The sequence below is a fragment of the Parasteatoda tepidariorum genome, chromosome 6 (genome assembly GCF_043381705.1).
Source record: "Parasteatoda tepidariorum isolate YZ-2023 chromosome 6, CAS_Ptep_4.0, whole genome shotgun sequence".
Lineage (NCBI taxonomy): Eukaryota > Metazoa > Arthropoda > Arachnida > Araneae > Theridiidae > Parasteatoda > Parasteatoda tepidariorum.
This window is the reverse complement of record NC_092209.1, coordinates 27,143,732-27,160,358: the sequence shown is the minus strand read 5'-3', so window position 1 is coordinate 27,160,358 and position 16,627 is coordinate 27,143,732.

The window sequence follows — 16,627 nt, the reverse complement described above, 5'->3', positions numbered from 1 at the left end:
TGCTTTTTTAGGGCGTAAAAAAGAAGAAAATTCACGTAGAAATAGCATGCACCNATGCCCCCCCCCCCCCCCAAATATTTTTTTTGGCCTCCTAATTGGCGTGGCGTTTATTTGTAGAATTGCTCACGTATCGTAATTTGTAACAAAAACATTTAAAAAAAATATTTGAAAAAAGGAAAGATAGTTTGTTTTTAGAAAAACTAACGACATTTTCTTTTGTTTTGTTTAAAATATTTAAAATTGAAAAATAAAATGAAAAGATACGAAAGTTAAGGAAAAGAAAAATAGAAAATGCAGTTTTTTTTACTGTCAAAATAGTCTCAGAATTTTTTCTGTTTCATTCCGAGTATTTAAATTAAGAAGCTTTTAACAAAATGCTACTATGTAAATTAGCAAGTTTTTTTTTAAATTTTTATTTCGTGTGTTGAACTTTTTTACTAAATGTTATATATTGGTTTGATACTTAATTTAATTTTAATGGCATTAACCCTTTCGCGCCGACTGTCAGAAATACGTACCAGCATAAAACCGTATTAATCAGGGTAAAAAGATAAAACTGGTAACCAAAGTAATTCTAATAGGTAGTAATGGTAGTAATAGGTAGTAATAACCAAAGTAGTAATAATAGGCGGAGTTATAATTGTTTGATTTATTTAATTCACCATTGCTTTGTTCAAAATAAAACTATTTAGTTATACTTTGAATTAACATTGATTATTATATAAATGATTAAACTAACAATAATTAAAGTAAAAGCCTGTCAAATTAGTAACGACTACATTTAAGTTACTGTTTTTTATTTAATTGCAACTTGATTCTGATTTTGTACGAATGCTTTTCTGAATCACACGTCCCCAAGGGGTTAAGTGACTTATTTTATCCATCTCAATACATAGTTTAAAGTAGAATAGTTATAAATTATAAAAACTGTAACTAATTATTGTTCGTTAAATCTTTTTTAATTGAAAAGTTCTATGCTCTTTTGATGAGATTTCTGCATGATAAAGTTGACTTCATGCCCATAGCATGATAGCATGGACCATGAAGCTAACTTTAATGGCACTTTTTACCAGAAAGGTCTGTAAAGTTACCCGATTGTCAGAGTAATTTTTCCTTACCATAGTTTTTAATTTTTACTGAACGAGGAAGAACCGGTAATGTATTTGTTACCTTATACGAAGCCCAGTACCAAAACTAGACATCATTTTCCATTCTCCGATTGAGGGGACAAGCAGGAAAAAAGAAATACTGAGTAATTTTTACTAGAAATTTAAAGCTGAATGAAGTAAACCCAGCTGACGGTAACTAGTACTTCTAAAAAAATACAATATTTTTAAAGGTTGCTCTAAAAAGTTATCAGAGAGTATAAATTTGTGACACAGCAATTATATTAATTCCTCGCGGTTTAATTATTTGTAGTCGATTTACATACGATATAATTTGCTAGATAATTCTAACATTACTTTGCTTTGAATAATCATAAAAGTTTTCGTTAAATTTATATAATCTACCTAGTACTTTCTAACCGGCGTTGAACTGCCGATCCTATTCTAAGTTTACGACTATCAGTGTTCAACTCCGTTGACTTGAGATTTTGAACCTAATCCAGAAGTCAAGGAAACTCTTCGATTAAGCGTTAGTACAAACTAGCCATCATGGAGGACTTTTGAAGATTGCGTTATATGGAGAGGAAAGTCACGAAAACCTCCAACGGAAGACTGATGACAAGGGGATTCTAACCCTTGATCCGTCTATCACTGAGGAAATAATATTCAGTAAAACTATAAATCTGGACAGCTACGATCCTTTTGTCATAAATAATCAGGACAAACGCCTTTTTGAAATGGGGGGAAAAGCATTTAGCCATTATATTGAGTATATCTGGATTTAAATTTGATACAATGGATAGTAAAGAATTATAAATGTACTTTGCTAAGAATAATGACAAAAGGTTTAATTAAATTTATACAATCTACCTGAGACTTTAGTGATATTATAATTTAAGGGGTCTTAGTTGTCCTGATAAAGCAGGAAAATGCCTTTTTATAATTAAAAGTATTGATACTAAAAAGTATTATTGCTTCATAATTTGTCTACTTCTCAGAGAATTACTAAGTCCGTAACTCCCACAGTTTTTGAAATTTAAATGATGAGGAAAAATTGCGCAAATATTCTTATTTTAAGAGATTAAAAGAAAGTATCTTGCAATTGTAAGAAAATCAAGGCTTTTAATAAGCTATACAACGTAACAATTGCGCTCTCTTTTAGAAAATAAACAAAAATTGTTCCTCAGCATCCATTTGAAGCTGTATCATTTAAAAGCGATGTCTTGATTCATGGGGACACTGTTTTTTCCCTGGTGGTAATATAAGGTAATAATAATAAAGCTTTCTGCTTCTATTTCGAATCTGTAGTCTTATCAAAAAAATTTCTGCTTAGTATACTATCAATCTTCTCAAAATAGCATTCCTATATGCATTCTATTCACAATAGTATATTTATATTTTAATAAATTTTTGCTTGCTTGCAAAGTTTCAGTAATTCTAAGTTTAGTTTTCCCGAATCCTTTGTTGAAAAGCCACAGTCATTTATTTATTAGGCACTATGAGATATCCTACCAATCGCAGTAATAAACCCCGATTTTTTTAAAAACTTTTAAAGAACTTTAACTGAAAAAAACTTAAAAAGGTGAATCAAATTTAAAGTTAACTGAAAGATTTTTAAAATTGGCTTACACTTAAGAATTAAAAATTCAAATTCCCTGCTTTTTAATGTCCCTGTCAGTCTTTAATTTTTCTTAATGTACGCACGAACTTGTAATTTATGTACACGAAAATTTCTAGAATAACTTTATTTCACAATATTTTATTACAGTAAGTAAAATTCAACCCTGCTGTCAAAACTTTACGGGAATTCACGATTTTAAATTTTTAAACTTGATGAGCGAGAAGTGGCAGGTTTGTATTTTCTTGGTTCTTTTTATCTCCTCTTTGAATTTGCCTGTAAAATTTTGCAACTACCTGTACTAGATATAATATTTAGGCAGTTACGTTGGGAAATAATTAGCTATAAGTTCCGGAAAAACTTTCCAATTTTAATTATATTTGCATTTTAACGTTATGAAATATTTTACTACCGTTTAATATAATATCTATATAATATCTTTCATGGTTTAGTATTATAATGTTCATAAAAATTTTTTTCCATGTTAGAAATAAAATTTACATTTAATTTGTCACCATTAAGAGTCTATACAACTTCCTGATCTCTTTTTATATTGTAGTACGCTTATCTTTAATATGAAAAAGTGGGTAAGTTGAGGAGTTATTAAAATTAATCTGTGTATGGTGGAAGGTATCGTTTAGCCCATACGGCAAAATTGCTTTGAATAAAAGCATGTAATAGTAATTTTCCTTCTGTAATCTTAAATCGATAGCTTTTACTATATCTGAAATATTAATTTTGACACTGTTTAAATTATGTCCTCTAAAATTATTCAATTCTAGGTTATTGATAATTTTATTACTGTTTATATCTGAACGGTGTTGATTAATTCTAATATTAAGAAAGTTACTGGCTTGTCCAACATGTTTCATATTATAAGAAACCGCAGGTCAATATATAAATAACACTTTTAATTTTATAAACAGATTTGGAGCTATAGTTATAATGAATTATATGTTTTTTGACAACATAAGGGCAATTTTCACATCTTTCATCACCACACGCTTTATAAGACTGAAAAAAATTGGGTATTGAATTCAATTCAAAAAATCTTTTGCTTTCATAGTAGCAGGATGTTGATTCGCAGGTCCGCTTTGAAATAAGCTTTTCATACCGGGTACAACATGTAGAATAATTAAAATATTTAAAACATTTTTTACCAGGTGCTAAATTATTTTTACAGTTCAAATCCATATGAATAGGCTCAAAGAGCAATGTACCTAACACACGAAATTAGAAAAATGAAATAAAAACGGAAACATAATGAAAATGAAAGTTAGTTAATATTAAGTGGTAAAGCTGCATTAAATATGATCACGAAAACAAAGTAAAATAAAGGCAAAAAGGAAAGAGAGAGTAACAATGAAAATTAAGAAAACTAACAATAATTATTTTTTTGTACTGCGTATAAGCTGAAAGTATACAAAACTCATAAAATGAGATACAAAATAAAGAGGAAACATGGAAAAAAAAATAAAAAGATTTTATAAAAGAAAAAATTAATCGAATAAAATATTTTTATAAAATATTTAAAAAAGTAAAAAGCTGGAAAACAAAGTAAGGACAAACGAGCGCTTTCTAATATTGTATAAACATAGCCAAAGCAAAGTATATCAATAAAACAGGTAATAACAAAACAAAAAAAATGAAACTTAAATCGAACAAACTAAGCAAAAAATGCAAATTAAACAAATCCAGCAAAAAACAAAAATTTAAGAAAATACAGAATAAAACGCAAAATTTTATGTATAAAGCGATAAATACAGTGTTTTCACCGACCGGCATCTCAAAAATGGCTGCATGTGAAAATATTTTCGTAACAAGTTTGCCCGATTACGAAATATGAAAATAGAAGAGTAAAAAGAGTGAAAGATGGGATCATTTCATGGAACGTTCAGAAGCGCGTTTAATTTGTTATTTTAGCTACCTTAGATTGGCCAGAAATTGGATGTGCGCTAGGTAATAATGTTATACTGGATTCAATATTTCAAAGTTTGTAATTAATGAGGGGGAATTTTAATTATAGAATTTCAATATTGCTGATTTTAGAGATATTTTTGACATTTAATGAAAAAAAAAATATTTGAAAACTTTTTTTTATTTAATATTAGAAGAATTTTTACGACAGATTTGTCCGAATTGAATTTGCATATGGTAAAAATGTGAATTTTGTAAGCAAAGAAATTTTTATTAAATTTATTAATTTTTATAACATACTATTAATTCAATGATTTCATATAGGGTTTAATTACATTAGTTTAATATCCATTATTTTTCAAAAAATTTTGGAAAAGTTCGTTCATTTGTTTCTTTGATAAATAAACATTACTACTAATTCTTTTAATACTATTCACCTGATAAAAAATGGTTTTTAAGTAAATGTTTTTAACATTCGGATTCCACGTAATTAGTTTATTGATATTAAATTCAGAATTACTGCTTTTATCTTATAAATCAAGGATGCAGATATTTTTTTCTTTTTTAATACTTAAATTTAAAAAAATAAAAACTAAAATTAATATTATCGTCTTAATTACGAAGCAAGATCAATTCCCCCGTGTAAATATTATTTAACAAAATTGCATAATTTTGAAAATTAAAGATAATTAAATCATCTATAAATCTAAATACAAATTTAATATTAGGAGTATAATTGTTTTCATAATAGTGTAAAAATAAGTTAGCTAAGAGTGATGAAAAAGTAGATTCTTGTGGTATTCCATCAATTTGAACACAATTGTGTTTTCCATTGTAAAACTATCTATTAAAATAAGAAAAATATTAATTAGAATTTCCCAATAATCAAAATCGCAATTAAGATTATTTATCAGACCTGCCAACTTTTAATCCCTTCCATTATCATTTTTCCCAGTGGTATTAAAATGGAATTAAAACTTCAATTTTAAGCAAACAAATACGTTGTATTTGAAAAAATTAAATTGACAACCATGATAGAAACGCATATTAATATATAAGCTTAATTTTTGTAAGAATAGTGGTGATCAAAATCATTTAAAAATTAGATTTATAAAAGAAAAAAGAGTATATATTTACTACCACTTTAAATATGAAAATAAAATCTCCGGCAAAATGCGGGAGAGTAGGCAGGTATGTACTTTTAATCAAAATAATAACTCAAAAGGAAATTTTTCAGTTTAGTAAAGAGAATGCTATTGAACAGATCTTGGAAATCAAAAGTCGCAATAGAATTGATTCTATTTTGTTTAAGAAATTCAAAAAAGGTTTGATTATAGTGATAATCTTTTATAATACTGTTAATATATTTATTTAGGTAGCTAGAGAAGATAGGGGTAGGTTTAATTATTCCTACTAGACCCATAAGGGAATGCTCTAAATATATTAGAAATTTTAGACTGGTAATTAAGCATTGACATTGTTTACTATTAATTGTACTAATTTTTTGAACAATAACTATGCAATCTTCCATAAAAAATTCTATACTTCACTTTTAAATTTGAAGAAAATATTAAAACTATTAAATATTATACATAAAATAAGAATACAAAAAAAGGAAATTTCAAATAAAAATATATTTTCCACCCTAGCGCGGATGTCACAGGCGACTGAAATTATTAAAAATGGTGACTAATCAAAAGCAGAAATTTATTGAAATTAGTAACTTCTCATGCCCATTTCTTTCAATTTAATATTGAAGGTATTTACGAAGAGTTAACGACGCATGCATGATCTTGGCATCTGCCGCCGAAACTTGGATGTTCGAAATAAGTTAGAAAAAGAAAAAGGGGAAAGGGAACACAGGGGCGGAATAATCACGAAGGTCAAAAATAACCACGCCAGTGTCGTATATATCAGAGGCTCTTTCAATTAAAGTGATCGGTTACACATGGAATAAGCGAAAACAATACGAAGAAAATCCGTTTAAAAGAAATAGACATGATTCGATACTAATCGAGAAACTATTTACAGCGAAAAGCATGAGTAAAATAATGTGTGCAAACGTAAAAAAGCTATATGGAAAAAAAAGGTAAGAAAAGCGAGCGACAAACTATATACAAAAAATAAAATCTACATTCAAAATTAAAGGCGATACGTAGTTTGAACAGATAGAGGAGGGACGTGGGAGGTCTAACTTGACTCCCCTCCCCAGTGGTATTCTGCATCTTCACGGATGGTTTCTCCCCTGACGAAAATAAAATGGAAAATGATGGGGGCACTAGATGAGAATTAGAAGGTATGATCAGAGTTAAGTTTTGACAGACCGGCGTTGGATAATAGGAATGCAGTAACTGTGCTGGATCTAACATTTTCTTCCAGAAGCTCAAAATTGAAGATATTGAAATCACCAGCATTATTAGTTAGGGCATTATTGAAAAATTTGATATTAAATTTTGCCATGTTGTGTTGTTTATGTCGTCTATTTTCAACTCTTTTATAATAGTATTTTTACTGATGGCTTTTGGGGTTCCAGTCATCCATCTAATGATTTTGGCTTCTGTGATTGAGAAATTCTTTTTAAACCGTTAGCGTGATAGGCCGGACATGAATATGTGAGGGTTGTCTGATGCATTGCAGGTATATAAGTTTTTTGTTTTTAGTGATTAACACTAGGTTTACAGGACGCGTCATTTTGACGCATTTCGAGTTTTACAAGGAAAATTACAAAGCCTGTTTGCATTTTTATTTTATCTCTTGTAATGACTTTTATCCATTGATCGAGGTAAATATACAATTGAAGTCTATTTTCTTCAAAAGCGTTGAAATATTGAAATTCTCTTTGTGGTATACCTATCTCTACGGATATGTGTCAGTTTGACGCGATCGTAATTTAGACAAAATTTTGAGTAAACATGCAATCACATCAATAATAAATAGGAATGTACCGACAATACTTCGATCCGTTATCCGATATCACTGTCTCAAATGAAACAAGCTATAAACAACTGTTGCCGATAAGCAATAATAGAAAGAACAAACGCAGAATGTCAATTGTCAACGCAAAGTGTCAGATTTTGAAAGTTTCTGTTGCTTAGTTCGAGTATAGAAAAATAAAATACTGGAATATTTCATAAATATATATCGCATATTTCCATTTTTTTTTCTTATAGTATATAATTACATTGCTTTCTAAGTGCGGAGATGTCAACTGCTCCGGACACGCCAACATAATTTTTAAAAAAAAAACGGTAAATAACTAAGTAAATTTTGCGAATTGACTTGACCTGATAGAATTTGTCGTAGAGTACCTGCCCGCGAAGCGGGCATCTCACTCCTTCATCTGGTCGAGACTAATGGCATTGGTAAAGAAGAGATTTGAGTGGTGGCAGTGAAGCCTCTGTAGCATTACAGTCATAGCTGAGTTAAAATTTCGCAAATATGAAGTGGTGAATTATATAAGTCTTACAATTATTTAGAAATAGTGGTGGATAAAAGTCTACTAAATTGTATTTATTAAACCAAGGATCAAAATTGATAAACTACCACTTTAAAAAATATATTTGCTGTCCGGAGCAAGTTGGCAGCTCTGCATGAGTCTTATAAAGTGGTGAATTATATAAGCCAACGAATTGTTTAGAAATAGTGGTGGATAAAAATCTACTAAATTAAATTTATTAAACCAAGAATCACAATTGATAAACTACCACTTTAAAATGTATATTCACTGTCCGGAGCAAGTTGGCATCTCTATACTGGCATCTAAAAGGATACACTTAATTAAAACCATAAAGACGATAGAGTACAAAAACTTTTTGTTTAAATATTTGTTTGAAAATTTTTTCCTTAGTTTTGAGTCTAGAAAATTTTTTAAAAGTGGTGGCAAAAAATTTTATGAAATTAACGTAAATTTCACAGCCTTTAATTTCACATAAAGTTTAGGTCTTCAGTTAGTTGCAACATAAATATTTGATTTTCAAGTATTTTTGATCGATGATTATAACTTAAAACATTTTATTTCCTTCTTATTTCACTACCAGTTTTCAAATTTTTCTGAAAAATTGCAACTCTGGTTCACTACCATTGAAAAAAAAATATGTTTCGTAACTTGAGAGTCAGTAGTATTTGCAGTAGTAGTTGGAATCGGCAGTAAACACAATTCGAATGATTACTAAGCCTTCATTATATGAAGAATTGAGAAGATGAACCAAGTAACATTCGCAGTGGCTAAAATCAGAGTAAGAAAGAAAGAAAGAAAAAAAAAGTGGTTTTCAATTTATTTTATTACAGATTTATTAGAAGGAAGGGATAATAATCTTTCTTTTATTTTATTTTCCACGTCCAAATTTGAAATAAAAATCATAACTTGTATGGATTAGTTGTTCAACCCCTTGGGGACGGGCAATTCATAAAAGCATTCGTACAAAATCAGAATAAGGATGTAAATAAATAAAAAACGGTAGCTTATATGTAGGTGTTGCTAATTTAACCGACTTACTTTACTTTTACTATAATTATTGTTAGTTTAACAGGGTTCCCGCGGTCCTTGAAAAATTTAAAAAGTGGTAGCAAATTTAGGGTGGAGCTACAATATACTTTTTTATTTTAATATACTTTTTTATCGTAAAGTGCTGAAATTTTCGTGCATATATATATTTTTTAGAAAACAATTTTTAGTGGTGGTTACACAGAAATAAAAATGTCAAAATTTATTTTATTTTTATTACCACTTTTTAAAATTCTCAAGGACCGTGGGAACCCTGTTTAATCATATATATGTATAATCAATGATAGTTCGAAGTATTACTAAATAATATTATTTTGAACTAAAGTATTGGTGAATTAAATAAAATCAAAGAATTATAACCCCGCCCACAAATAAACTGCAAGCAAACTACTTTGGTTACCAGTTTTATCTTTTTACCCTGATTGATACGGTTTTATGCTAGCACGTATTTGTGGCAGTGTGTGCGAAAGGGTTAATGATTAAAGTGAAAGTAAAAGAAATATCTCAAACATACCCATATTGATTCAAGTATTTCGTGTCTTAATTTTTTTTCTTTTTCATAAATACCCCTAAAATGTCGCTTACTTGGTTCCTCTACTAAGCATTTCAACTGAGTATAATTGTTTTATTTTTTTTTTAATTCTTTTTCGCTAATAGTCTAGTCAAAGTCAAATGAGAATCCGTTTTACTTATAATCATAAAATTAAACTTTATGAAAGGAAACTACAAAGCATTTTCTTTAGATACGAGGTAAACATTCTGAGGTCAACGATATACAAACCTCAAGAGAGAAAATTGATTTGCATTTTCCAAGAGACCGGATGTTGCAAAAATGCCGTCGACAGTTTATTGTCAGATAATAATCCGGGGGGAAGATTCCACATTAATTGAAACGACGCTTAAAGAAATCACTAGAGCATAAAGTGACTTCAATTTTCTTACTTCTTTATTTTGAATCGTCCTTTAACAAGGTCAGGGGAGTAGAACTGATCTCCCAGAAGCAGTGAAAGGATTTTGTTGTTCGATATATATACTGCTTGATGAAATCTTTCCTTTGAAATCTGAATCAGCGGATAAACAATGCTGTGGTATTTTCGGTTTTGATATATTGTTTTATGATATGCATGAGGAATGTCTTTCTGCATATGAATAATTACGTGGCCTTATATGGTTTTTGAATAGTTAAAACGCTTCTTTGCAACAAGCTGTTTATTTGAGAGAAACAGAAAATAAAATAGATGATTGTTGAACTGTATAGAATTTAATATGAAAAGTGTTTGTAGTGTTTGTCATAAAGCATTTTTGAATAACTTATAAAAAATGAAATCCCAAAGCCATGCACATAAGCATACTTGCCATAAGAAGTTTTTTCCAAGCGGTACAGAAATGTCAGCACCATTGTGATGCTCAGCTGGTGTTTCGTCAATATTTAGCCATCACTTAAGACACTTTGACAGTGATTTGATCTGTGTATATATTTTAGTACCTGCCCGGTCACTACACCATCACCTCCAACATCAGAAAGCCTCCACACGGTTTTTAGAAGTAGTCTGCGCAGATTATTTAAAAAGTGAACCAGTTGTGCGCATGAACACAATTTCGATTTTAACCCTTTCGCGCCGACTGTCTCAAATACGTGCCAGTATAAAACCGTATCATTCAGGGTAAAAAGATAAAACTGGTAATCAAAGTAATTCTTTAGCAGTTTATTTGTGGGCGGAGTTATAATTGTTTGATTTATTTAATTCACCATTACTTTGTTCAAAATAAAACTATTTAGTTATACTTTGAATTAATATTGATTATATATACGATTAAACTAACAATAATTAAGGTAAAAGCAAAGTAAGTCTGTCAAATTAGCAACGACTACATTTCAGTTACCGTTTTTTATTTAATTACAACTTGATTCTGATTTTGTACGAATGCTTTTCTGAAACACCCGTCCCCAAGGCATTAAACAGGAATAAAATGTGATTAATTTCGTTATCACATTAAATATAAAAATTAAAATCTTGAGAAAAATCCGGAAAAGTTTGCAGGCATGCATAAGGGATCAAAAATTAATATTTAAAGCAAGAAAAAATAAAACCGTCATCGAAATCTGTCTGAAGTGTTATTTTTAAGGGAGAAGACACGTGTATATATTTGCATGTAAATCTATACAGTCTTTATAAGCTTGTACATTCTAACAAAAAATAAAATAAATTAAATACATTTTTAAAAGTATCTGTCGTTTTCGGAGCAAAACTATTTCAAAACTGATACCTCTTCATCCTGATTAGGTAAGATCAAGTACTTGCATAAAATCTTGAGTATCTTGCATACTCAACAAAAAATTTGTTTCTCCTTATAATTTAATAAATTCGTATTCATACAATTTCGTCAGCCACTATGTAAAAATAACTTAAACAGATCTATAAAAGCTCAAATTAACTTTCATTAACATGGATCTAACTAATCAAGCAATGTAATGTCCGCCAAAGGCTCTGCAGAGTTGAGCTGGTGTTCTGTGGGTTGTTAGGGTTCCGTAAGAAAATCACAAAAGTTCCGAGAGGCAAAACTTTTTTTTCAGTCAGTAATAATTTATATTGTTATCCAATCTATATCAATAATCTGTAACTTATTTATTACTACAATTGTTTTAATAAAATTATTTATGTAAAAAAAAGCAAAATTTAGAAATAAATATTTTTTAATAAAATTTATTGAATAAATTAATTTTAAGAAATAGCATTTATTGAATAAATTATGAAAAGAATATGCATTTATAAAGAATTCCATAAGTATCACTTATTGAACTCTCCAATTCAAAAAATACTGACCAAATTCAAGAATTAAGATTTTCTGTTAACTATTTTCGATATTAATTACAGTGAAAATCATAATTCAACTTATTTTATTCATTTGCAAAATAGCCTTAATTGAGTACAGAAGCTTGCGAATGATTGGTTTAACTATAATATGCTTATAAAGTCCGACATTACCGAGTATAATAATTAACAAAAAACCTTAAATGCTATACAGCTTGCTCTAATTTCATCGAATTTTTTTCTAAATCGTCTAAAACTAGCAACATTTGTTTAGCGTTTTATGCTCAATTATAAATTTGGATTATATTTATATAAAAAATATTTTCAAATAAATTGTGGTAAAACAGTATTATAATTTTTGATTTTCAAAAGGATTTGAAAGGTAGCAATAATGTTTCAAATTTTCGTCCTTTCTTAGAGTCTAAGCTCACAGTTTAATACTTGCTAAAAGAGAACGCATGTCATAAATTCTAATTTTTTTCTCTCCATAATATTGGGCAAATCATGAAGCGTTTAATGGTTTTCCTCACCATGTAACTGCATGCAAGAAAGTATCACGCAAAATGCCCTTTACCAAATCCAAGTTTGTCTCAGTGCTTAATTCATGAGTTCCATTGCTTTCTGTGTTGGGATAAAAATAACAGGGCTTTTGAGTTGAACAATGATGTAATCTAACATGGATCGGTACCTCGGTGACAAAATAATATAAATCATGTAGGATCGTGCACATTTTTAAGAAGTTTATGAACATATCGTAGCTTCGAGTGTTACCGTATTGCCTCTTTATTGTGTTACTCCACTATATGATGGATGAGTATATAATGGATGAGATTTTGTAGAATTCGAAGCAGTTGGCTTCGATGGAATCACTACTCAATTTTTTTTTTATTATCCAAATTACAACCAGTTTTTCTTTGTTTATTAGTTTTTAGCTAAATACTTTCCTTCGTATGGGATGGAGAAAAAAATAAGCAATCAATATATCAGTATTAAACAACACTACGAAATCCTGCTCCAAACTGAAAGACATATCTGTACTTACACATTTGATAAAAGAACTCCATTTTTAAATGCTTTTTAATTATTAAATTTGCAAATATAAGACAGATTTTGCTAGTTTATTAAAGGTTGTGCATTACTTATTTGAAAAAAGTGATGAATTATTTAAGCCTACGAATTGTTTAGAAATAGTGGTAGATAAAAACCTAGTAAATTGAATTTATTAAGCCAAGAATCACAATAATTAAGTAAATTTTGAATAAATTTTTTGCAATTCCATAAAAGAGTGTACATTTTATAGTTCTATATCATGTTATACGCTGTCAGCCAGCTGTTTTTCGCGGCCTATGTGAAAGGTCAGTGTCAGCCACCGGTGNTTATGCTTTTATATATTTATTGTAATTATTTATATGTAGTGGTGGTCAAACTTATTTATAATTATCATTATAATTCAAAAATTTTAATGACAAGACATGAGTTTGCGAAATCCTGCTCAAAACTGAAAGACATATCTGTATTTACACATTTAATAAAAGAACTCCATTTTTAAATGTTTTTTAATTATTAAATTTGCAAATATTAGACAGATTTTGCTAGTCTTTTAAAGGTTGCTCATGACTTAATTTAAAAAAGTGATGAATTATTTAAGCCTACGAATTGTTTAGAAAGAGTGGTAGATAAAAACCTAGTAAATTGAATTTATTAAGCCAAGAATCACAATAATTAAGTAAATTTTGAATAAATTTTTTGCAATTCCATAAAAGAGTGTACATTTTATAGTTCTATATCATGTTATACGCTGTCAGCCAGCTGTTTTTCGCGGCCTATGTGAAAGGTCAGTGTCAGCCACCGGTGGTTGACGCGGCCTAAATGTAATTTCAGTGTCAGCCACCGGTGGTTGACGCAGCCTAAATGTAATTTCAGTGTCAGCCACCGGTGGTTGACGCGGCCTAAATGTAATTTCAGTGTCAGCCACAGGTGGTTGACGCGACCTAAATGTAATTTCAGTGTCAGCCACAGGTAATTGACGCTGCCTAAATGTAATTTCAGTGTCAGCCACCGATAGCTGACGCGGCCTGAATGGAAAGTCCAGTGTCAGCCACCGATAGCTGATGCGACCTGAATGTAATTTCAGTGTCAGCCACCGATAACTGACGTGGAGCTCAACGTGTTAATAGAATGATTTCAAAATATGTACTATCCCTACACTGATGTTTATTTTATTTTATTTATTTATTTATTTGGGCTAAAGGATATTGCTCTTTATTCCCCCACACTGATGTTTTTTTTTTTTACCTATTCCATCTCAGCGAATTTTGAATGTAATTTTTAGACAAGCACCATACTGTCAACTGTCCGTAAATCGCAAATATTAAGCAACTAGATAAGCTTATGTTCTATGCTATTTAAACAATGGTTGCTAAAAAAATTGTTACAAAATAGAAGCAAATAGTTATGCATTTTTAGTAGTTTGTAATATTTTTGGAATATTTGCTTTAGATTGGACATACTTCGCCGGGAAGAGTTAACGTATGGTACCTATTCAATACTGTTGATTTTAAATCTCTTTCAGACACATCAGATGCCTGATGATATTGCTATGATTTAAAAAAAAATTGCTTTCATCAATATTTATTCTTTAACCATTTAAAATATTGTAAAATGTCAGAAATTCATAGCTGCAAAAGTTTGTACTTCTTATAGAACGTTTTTTCTAAAGGTAGGTAAGCTATTATTTCATTGGTAACTGTCATATGCCTTACAACTACTATAGAATTTCCGTAGTTTACTGCGCATATTTTTAAATTGATAGTAAAATTTTAATAATTAAGAAATAACAGATTTTTTCTTTAAATTTTGTTATTTCAAACCTTTATAAAAATTTTATATAACATTTATTTATTTTTAAAATGTCAGGTTAAGTTTTCTTCCACTGTAAAAAAAGACTTTGTATAAGCCTGAAATTTTGATTGTTATGAACTCAGAGATGCCAACTGCATACCTGCCAACTTTTACGCATTTGGCGTAAAAATTTTATTTCTATATTTAGAATGGTAGTAAAATTTATGCTTCCTATATATTCCTAACATTTATAAACTTAATTTATAATCTATCTGACCACCACTATTTTTAAAAATATTAAACATATAAATAAATAAGTAATACTGTTATGACAGTCACATACCTGCCAACTTTTAGTCCTTTCAAGGATGATATGTAAATTACAATTTTAGGCAGAAACATTTGCTGTATTATGAACTAGCTTGTGCGAATTTCGCAGAACAGTATTAAATATTAATGTATATGCCGTCGTCGTCGCTATTTTGTCAAGGCGTTTAGGCCCCGAAGGAGCCTTTTACCTTTCCTTATGAATTGAAGGCATGAGCTACTAGCATACCTACCAACTCTTTCGGATTTTCCGGAAGATTTTATTTTCATATTTAAAGTGGTAGTAATTATATACTATTTTTTCTTTTATAATCTTAATTTTTAAATGATATTGATCCCCACTATTCTTACAAAAATTAAGCACATATATTAATATGAATTACTATCATGATTGTCAACTTAAGATTTCTCAAATACAACGTATTTGTTTTTTAAAATTGAAGTTTTAATTCCATTTTAATACCACTGGGAAATATGATAATGGAAGGGATTAGAAGTTGGCAGGTATGTGCTAGTATCATGAGTTGGGAATGTATATGCTTAATTTTTTTAAAAATAGTGGTGAATTAAAAATATTATAAATTAAGTTTATAAATGCAAGGAACATATAGAAAGCATACATTTTACTACAACTTTAAACATAGAAATAAAATTTTACGCCAAATTGGTAAAAGTTTGCAGGTATGTAGTCCGCTTGAGCTTCTTCAAAATACAGCATGTGTTTATGCATAAAATGGCATTTTAAATTACATTTTACTACCACTGGGGAAAATCATCCCCGAAAGGATTAAAAGTTGGTAGGTATGCAACTGCTCCTGAATCGATCAAGTATTTTAAGAAACGTTAGAGAACTACGAACTGAAATTTGCAGATTCTCGATTGATTTTACCAATTTTTTAAAAGGGTCAACACAAGTAACAAAGTGGCTTATTGCATAAACATTTATAACATGAATTGTCGATTTATTAGAAGTTGTATTACTAGTTGTACAGTGAGTATAATGAAAAACGGATCATTCTTAATAACCTTTGATTTAATGATCGGATCTTGACATTCTAGGACTCATTCTCAACGATTCGAAAGGGTAACCTCAAAAATGTTACTCTCATACAAATGCATCATACAAAATAATCTTTATAATTGTTACTAAATTTTTTATTATTTTATTAAAAATAACGAATGAAAAATTTATTATAAATATTAAAAATTTATAAATTTTTTCGAGCAGAAAGAATCTGTAATTGATTTTTATTAACAGCCGCCTTGTTTTATTTTCTACTATCAAATTTAAAGTTAAGCTAACAATATACGCAAAACTAGTGCAGAATAACTATGTTAAAATTAAAGCAAATATAATTACATACCTACTCGGGGCTGAAAGCTCATCTATATATCAAGAGGGAAAAAAGGAAAAACTGGTACGAAATACATTTCATGTCAGCATTTTTTTCGGAAGAAACTAAATTTCTGTAACTGCTAAGATTTTTTTTACAATTATAGG